The 7669-nt window shown below is 38.6% G+C and overlaps 1 long non-coding RNA gene across 1 annotated transcript; it reads right to left on the reverse strand.

Moving 5' to 3' along the window:
• Positions 1-229: 229 nt before the first annotated feature.
• Positions 230-3817, reverse strand: LOC144302178 (uncharacterized). The gene is made up of 3 exons (XR_013369021.1): positions 3630-3817; positions 3111-3287; positions 230-2723 (listed from the first exon to the last, which is right to left on the reverse strand). It is a non-coding gene; the product is annotated as an uncharacterized LOC144302178 (long non-coding RNA).
• Between the last annotated feature and the right edge of the window lie 3852 nt (positions 3818-7669).

The raw sequence follows: 7669 nt of genomic DNA on the forward strand, positions 1-7669 counted from the left end.
TTCCGCTTCATTATCAGGGATCGCCCTCATCCTGAAGGCGCACACAGAATACCTCTGCTGGGATTTCACCTGAAACAGAAAACGGGATACATGTGCCAAAATAACTGTGGAGGGGAAAAAAAAAGTTGGGCTTCTCTGTTTTGTCTTTTTGATTATGACAAAATCTCCTCCCAACTCACACAAAACCCCTCTCCATAAAGGTCATAGAAAGAAAAGTTTTATTACTGAATTAGCACTAAACCAGAAGGTGTTGTACATCACAGGCAATCTGCTCCGAGATTGCAAAGAATCTTACCCTTTTAGGTCGCCAAGCAGATACAACCCATTACATACTTGTTCTCAAGATAAACAATAAGTAGTCCTTAAGTGAACTGTACTATTTGTCACACGTAATTCATCCTAAATACACTTGGTATGGGGGTGACCATCTAGTTGGCTTTATTCAGAGAGAAAATAAATTCATCATTTCTTTATGACAGGAAGCAATTTTGTAACTCGGAGTCAGGTGCCCACCAGTTAGGTTTCCTACCCTAGACCTGAAACTGGGAGGTAGGCACATGCCATCATAGATGATTGTATCCAAGAGGTGGCTCCCAGGTCCTTGAGAAAGACAGTCCAGAGTTGGAAAGCTACTAAGAAAGTTACCCAGCTTTTAAAAAGATTTGTATACATTTCAAAGAGACAGAGAAAGGACTTGGAGCTAGGTTATCTTAAGTAAATGATCAAAGAAATGAGGGGATGTCTCTTTCCTTACTTCCAACAAGGAGAATTAAACCTTTTGCTTTTTATTTCTATCATCCTTGCACTGAGGAAGGGGTAGGAATAACAATTCAACAAAGATATTTCAAAGATATTTAAATGTTAAGCTGGAATTATTTTTTATACATGTAACGTATTTAAAATATAACGTTTGCTTTTGTAGAAGCTTCAAAAAAAAAAAAAAAGCATAGAATTTACTTGTTTCCAGAGTCTAAAAATAATTATAATGGGTAGCACCAGAGTAAAGTAGAACCTAAATGGTCTCGACCATTTTTGTTGGAGCCATTCTCTGAACCAGCCATTTATATACATGACCGATATAAAATATTACACTATAAAAAGCATTTAAAAGAACACTTAAACCATTCTCCTGTTAAGCAGAAACAAAATCTAGCTATGATTCAAGCTCAAAACCATGAAGCAGAATTCAGTTAGGGTTAGGGTTAGGGTCAGGGTTAGATAAACCTCCAAGTTTAGGTGATACATGAAAGTGTCTGAATAGCAGAGAACGCACTAAGGACCATGCTTACTCTTCAGTTTCTGCTGTGAATACTTATTCCCTCCTGGCCTTTTGAAATGAACCACTGGAAAGTTGGATTAATTATTCAGAAAGCCAGAAATGCCCTTTGCCTGTTATCTTTATGAAATGCAAATTACAGATTCCGAAAAAGTAAATGGTGACTCAAAATACAGTATAGAACAATGGTTGCTGTTAATGGAAATGCTTTAAAAGTCAAGACAACCAGGAAGAATAGGGATGGGGAGGATTTTTCCTTTTAAAATTAAACTTTCTCACTGGTAAGCCCCTGATGGAACTTTTTTTTCCCTTCATTTAAAGGAATAATTTCTTAATCAATAGTACTTGCATGAAAGCAGCTTTGAGCTTTCCGAAGAGAAGAGAACTGTTTCAAAGCAGGGCCTGCTGCTCAGAAATACAATATTGCCTCATTAAAACGAGAATCTCCAGCTGGGCAGGGGCGGTAGCCAAGGTCAGAAAGAAGAGTGAGCATTCATTAAGATTTTCTCACTAAATACCCATTTTTAAATCATTCTCTTCAAAACCTTATCTAAATTGGAAACCTACAATTGTCTGTTCTTGCAAAACTGAAGGCCCACTTTATCTTGTCTGGGTCTGAAGTAAACGCCAAAACTTTTTTTTTTTTTCCAAAGGTGGGGTGGGTGGGGGCTTTCAGAGAGCAGGTTTTGAGGTTGCAGAGGGTCTGGGTGGCAAACCTATGGAGTTCGATTTATATGTCACAACAAAGGGGTTTTGTTTTGTTTTGTTTTGTTTTGAATTTCAAATCTCAGTGTAGGTAATTAAGAAAATTTCATGGAACAGAATTCATGTATTGTAACTTTTGTACTATTTATACGTAAAGAACATGTGTTTAACAGCAGAAAGCAAGAGATATTTTTTCCAGAATTAAAGTGCATTTTAAAATATGATTTTTATCTATTCACTTCCGTGCGTATCAGTACAGATTTATTAGCTTTAACAAAACAAAACGTTTCCATGCCCTGTGCCAGAATAAGTAATGACCAGAATAGCTGCTATGCAGTCTAGGCTACCATCTGTTAATTCCACTGAACAGAGCACAAACACCACTTTCTTCCGAAATGCCTTGAAAATACTCACGATTATTTGTCAAAACCATACAAAATGCTTAAAAATTTGTCTATTCATTCAAAGCAATAAGAAAAGTGAGTGTCGAATTGGATTTTGTTTCCCCAGAGCTGAAGACAAGTTCTCTCGTTTTCTGTCTTATATCTTTATAAAAATAAATGAATGTTTTAAAATGTCTTTACTAACAGAGGGTAGAACAGCACCTAGCATGTAGTAAGAGCTCAGTTAACATGCAGTAACACCTGAGGAAGTAAAGATTTTGTGGAACATCTTTGCTAGGTGGGCATGCAGAGAATGTTAGCATCTTCGGTGTTAGCTGTGGTGTTATCATGCTTCTTAGCTGAAATACAAAATAAAGTTCAAATAAATATTGAATAAATGCAAGTTTCAATGCTGAGAGGCTCAATACATCTTATTCAATTTTCTAGTCTTCCTTCTGGCTATTACATTACTCATTAATCTTTCTTTCTACTGTAAAGTAGTAAAGGAAAACAAAAAAAATCTAATGATTTTTTTCTATCTTTAGGGCTCTGATAAAGTTTTCTTTTTTTCAATCACTATAGCCATAGAACAGAGCATAACAGAGGTCCCCCCCCCACTCAAGTCACTTTCCCTATTTATAATTTTGTTTTCTATTTATTTGAAATAATTGGTAGTTTATTTATAAGGACAAAACTGATCAAGTTTGTGGGGTGGGTGCAGTGAAAAATCTCCCTTCCACTCTTACCTTCCAGTGTTGACATTCTTCTCTCTGAAGAGGACCCATGGTATTAATTTCATGTACCTTTCAAAGATGTTCTCAAATAATCTGTGGAAGGAGGTGGGTGTGATTGTAACTGGACTCTTGAGTCACCAAGTGAGGAAGCATCATCTTGAGGAAAAGCTGACCACTGAGTTTGTGGTGCTGGAAGAAAGGTTAGGGATTCATTTCATAATCAAGGATGCTGAAATCTGCAGAATTGAAAGAAAAAAAAAAACAGTCCCTGTCCAATGTCACAGAAGGGTGAGCCAGGATTCAAAGATAGGTCATATGATTCCAAGTATGAAGCTCTCTCTTCCCACAGCATGAAACTGAAAGAAGTTATTGTAAAGTTATCGAGATCTGAAACTTAGTCACTATTAATACCTCTATCATTTGCCATTATCCTGAGTTATCAAGGTCGCTTAGGTAAAGGAAGTGGAATTGAGTCTAACTTAAATGCAACAATTTACTGGATAAGAAGATTCTGTGCCTGTGCATACATACCTGTCTATCCACACTAACTGAATTTACTGTTTGCTCAAACAACTCTACGAAGTCAGCAGAGAAAATGAGAAGCCCATCCTGCAACATCAATAAAAGAAGACACTGTTGTTTATGAGGCAGGCCAGTTATGTATCTATGTGGCCACTTAAAAATGATAGTAAGGATGGCCATGATGATAAAAAAATATATCCTCCCAAATGCAAACATGGATAAAAAAAGAAATATTTTTTAAAAATTTTAAAGGTGAAACAAGCTGAGCTATCACAAAGCTGAATGAGACCATAACTGTCAGAAATTAAAGAAATTTGAAGAAAAATGAACCAGCCTTAAGGAAATTTAAAAAAAAAAAAGTCTTTGCTAAGAAGGTAATCCATATGAAAACAGAATGCTGATATTTTATCCCTGGATGTAATCCTCTGGAAGACACCAGCACCACAAGGCTGATTTCCTGGGAAGGATGCCTTTTTCTATGCCTCTTGTGCTATAGAAGGATCTGGAAAGCTGTATTTGCTCAGGTCTCCTTTATGCTACCATTGTGCGCTGTGTTAAATTTGGCATCCTCAATACACTAATTCTTCTGGGCAGACAGCTTCCCTCTGTCTACCCTAAGAATGGTGCAGATAAGTACTAATTTTGCCAAAATACTGTCTTCCTAAACCAAAATCTTTCCTAAGCATGTCTGGTCCACATCAGTCTAAAATACATCCATAACAGATGTGCCAGCTGTCCCTGAGGTCCGTGGAGCAGGCGTGAACACTGAAAGAAAAAAAGCCAAAGACTGGAGATGCCTTTTAGTCACCGCTACATGGCTGGAGTCCGGTGTGGTGGGGACAGGAAATAGCCAACTCTAAAAGAGTTTTCATTCTAGATGCATCAGAGGGTGTTGGCAAGGAATAAGGAAGTTAATTCACAAAAACTGTTTCACAGAGGACCTAGAATTTTAAGCAAAAATTGTGTGGATGTGCATTTTCCTTCTGGCATCAGTTACATACTTGGAATTAGAAGAAGCAGAGAATGTTCAAATCATGCCTGAGACAGAAAGACAATCTTTTCCAAGAGCCATGGCAGCCTGTAGAACTTCGTCCGGCCGTCACAGATGCGCTGGGTTGGCGAGAACTGTGTGCCATAGCCAGCCGCATCAGAGAGGATAGATAATATATAGTAGATGGTATATATCAGAGTATATAGTAATAGTATATGCGGGGATAAAGGTCTCTGTAATTGTGAATCGCATCTGCTGCTAAGAAGCACACAGTACAGCACAGAGAATCTCCGTAATGCTCCGCCTTAAGGTCCTGAAAAGGCTCTGTGCTCATATGACATCTACTCAGTGTTTCCTGACAATACTATGTAACATAAACTCCAGGGGTGCCTGGTGTCTCAGTGGTTGAGTTTCTGCCTTGGGCTCAGGGCCTGATCCCGGGGTCCTGGAATTGAGTCCCCGCATCGAGTTCTCCACAGGGAGCCTGCTCTCCCCCTGCCTGTGTCTCTGCCTCTCACTGTGTCTCTCATGAATAAGTAAATAAAATCTTAAATAAAATAAAATAAACTCCAAATATATTACCATCCTCAGACACTCTCTCGACACTTTCTATATTATCCACACAAATTGTTTACTTGTGAACACATATTTTTCTGACTAAAATGTAAATTTCAGGAAGATGGGGACTTTGTGTTCTTACTCCCCCTTCTCTTTCCATGGCATATACATGGCAGGCAGCATCTCCATGGGTGTGTGTTGCTTGAATGAATGAATCAGTGGATATAGAAAAAAAAATCATGGTTACTAGTGCTGTCCTTGAAAGTAACGTAGGTTTACATCCTATCTGCCACTTACTGCTATGTTAGCCAAGGCAGTGGGATAAGATTCGTGCCAATCTCAAAGAGTTGCTTTGGAGAGAAGTTCAATCCATGAAATGTCTTTAGCACAGTGCCTGGTACATGGTAAATATCCTTCAAATGATAGTTACTATGTCGTAGGCAAGAACTGATTTCTAAATCAGTCTCTGGCCAGGGTTGAATTACTGACACTGAAGCATACTAATCACAATTCACTCTGTTGTGAGAATCCAGGTATTTTGAAGCATTTTGGATGATGGCTGTTAAGACCAAAGACAGCATCTAACACCTGGTTAGTGCACTGGTTGGTGGTCAATAGCAGAAACATACTGTGCCCATGTTCTGTGTTATTTTTAATTTTCTGCATATGTAATTGTGTAAATTATTAACACTTGATTACATCATTTGATGTGTCGGTTAAGGCCTTTCCAACTAACCTTTTGTTATGTTAGTGAAAGAGCATACATCATTGTAGGAAGCAGGATGAGGTAATACAAAGTTTTTTTTCTGCTCCTGGCAGATACTACGAAATCTTCTTCCTTGCTAAAATACCTGCACCCTAGATAAAATACATTTTTTAAAATATTTTATTTATTTGAGAGGGAGAGAGAGAGAGAGAGAGAGAGTGCATGAGCAGGGACAGAGGGAGAGAGAGAAGCAGACTCCCTGCTGAGCAAGGACCCTGATATGGGGCTTGATCCCAGGGCCCTGGGGTCATGACCTAAGCTAAAAGCAGATGCTTCACCAACTGAGCCACCCAGGCACTTGTATAAAATACATTTTTAATGATTTGCTGGGTATATTAGCCAGGTATGTGCCCAATTGCACTATTTAACAAACCATCCCAATTTCAATGGCTTAAAAGAATTCTTTATTCTTCTGTTCATGGATCCATGAGTTGGCTTCACCTTGGCCAGTGAAGATCAGACTCCAGGTTCTGGGTTCTAAGATTTAGGCTGAGGAAAGGGTCAACTTTACTGCACATCTCTCTCATCTTCCTTGAACCAGCTTCTGCTCACAGCAACTGGTCTAAGACATAACTCATTCTGGGGTCTAGGCTGAAGGGACAATGGCTGCTGAGGTGTGTATACTTCTCATGACAGATCACCGGAGCTCAGGAGGGCAAGCTTGACCACACAAGTGTCATCTAACCTCCATTGTATCGGAGCTACTACTATCCCATTGACCAAAGCAAGTCACATGGGCAAGCCCAAAGTCAAGGAGTGTGCAAGTGCACTCTGACTATTGTAAGTAAGGCCATTCTCCATAGCAAATATTTAGAACCAAAAATCCAATCTACCACACTAAACTTGCCCTAAGCAGGTTCCCTGTCACCACCATCCCCACATCCTTTCAGGAAAGGAAGAAGGAAAAGTGAGCCTAAACTTAAGAAGAGTGTCTGGGGGGACGGGGATAAACATGCCAAATGCAGTGTTTCCCCATGGTCCAATCCCTTGGTATCAGTGACGCTCTTGGGAGATAAAGTTCTGGACTCAGACAACTACAGAGATTTAAAACAATATACTATTACAGTGGGAAATAGAACATGGATTTTAATAATTTATAGGTTAAGTACTCCAAAATTTAGACAAACTACAGATTTCAATAACATAATTAATGTTTGACTCAATAGGTATATACAGAACTGTCCCCTAATAGTGAGTACTCATAAACATGCTTGAAGCTTAAAATAAAAGGATTGACAATAAATTAGATTACAGAAAATCTCAGAGAACTGGCATTATATATGCTTAGTCTCTAAAAGTTTTGTAACTTAAATCAGAGTTTAGGGATCCCTGGGTGGCGCAGCGGTTTGGCGCCTGCCTTTGGCCCAGGGCGCGATCCTGGAGACCCGGGATCAAATCCCACATCGGGCTCCCGGTGCATGGAGCCTGCTTCTCCCTCTGCCTGTGTCTCTGCCTCTCTCTCTCTCTCTCTCTCTGTGCGACTATCATAAATAAATAAAAATTAAAAAAATCAAAATAAATAAATAAATAAATAAATAAATCAGAGTTTAATTACATAAAATGTACAAAAATATCTCATATATGTAGACATTTAAACATACACTTCTAAATATTTACTGGGCCCAGGAAGAAATAAGGATACAAACTTTAATAACTCAACAGTAATAAAAAAAAAATCACAAATCAGAACTGGTGGAAAATATTAAAAGGAGTACTTAGAGGCAAATGTATAGT

Source organism: Canis aureus, chromosome 31, assembly GCF_053574225.1.
Source record: "Canis aureus isolate CA01 chromosome 31, VMU_Caureus_v.1.0, whole genome shotgun sequence".
Taxonomy (NCBI): domain Eukaryota; kingdom Metazoa; phylum Chordata; class Mammalia; order Carnivora; family Canidae; genus Canis; species Canis aureus.